Raw genomic sequence first — 791 nt, forward strand, 5'->3', positions numbered from 1 at the left:
GTAATGAGCTAGCCAACCAGGGTCAGGTGAGAATCCTGGCCACAGGAACTTACATTTTATTCACACTGAGTAAAGCAGATTATCCTAAAATAGGTGGGCTTCATCCAATCCATGAAGATCTGAATAGAATAAAAAAGCTGAGGAAAAGGGAAGTTCACCTCAGGCAAGTCTGCATGCAGAAGGTCATCTCTGCCTCTGGACCTCTCCACCGCCACATCCCCAGAGCACTGGGCAGAGCTCTTTATACAGAGTCAATATAGTTCATTGCCCAGACATGTGCAAGCATGCCCCTGCAAGCATTGCATGTGCTCAGTAGGTGAATAGATTAGGGTCAGGTGAGGATCCTGGCCATGGTAATTTCTATTGTCCCTACACCCATACATACATACACACACACAATTGATTCTGATTCTCTGGAAAACTCTAATACACCAAGAAATGCTGGAAACCACCAGAAACTGGAAGAATCAAGGAACAGAGGCACCCCTAAAGTCTACAGAGGGAGTGTGGTCCTGCTGACAGCTTAATTTCAGGTCAGAGGAAATGATTATAGATTTCTGGCCGCCAGGATTGTAAGGGTATAAATGTGTGCTGTTTCAAGCCAACCCATTTATAGTTATTTGTTACTGAAGCTTCAGGAACTACAAAATGGGAACCACTGTAACAGCAGCATGTTAAGCATAAGGCAGAGAGGGCATCAAGATTCAATTTGGATCCTGAAATCTGAGATGCTTTTTTCACAGCCAATGGAGAGACAGGCCAAGTCAGGATTTGGCTACACAGGTATGAGA

The sequence above is a fragment of the Manis pentadactyla genome, chromosome 2 (genome assembly GCF_030020395.1).
Source record: "Manis pentadactyla isolate mManPen7 chromosome 2, mManPen7.hap1, whole genome shotgun sequence".
NCBI classification, from domain to species: Eukaryota; Metazoa; Chordata; class Mammalia; order Pholidota; family Manidae; genus Manis; species Manis pentadactyla.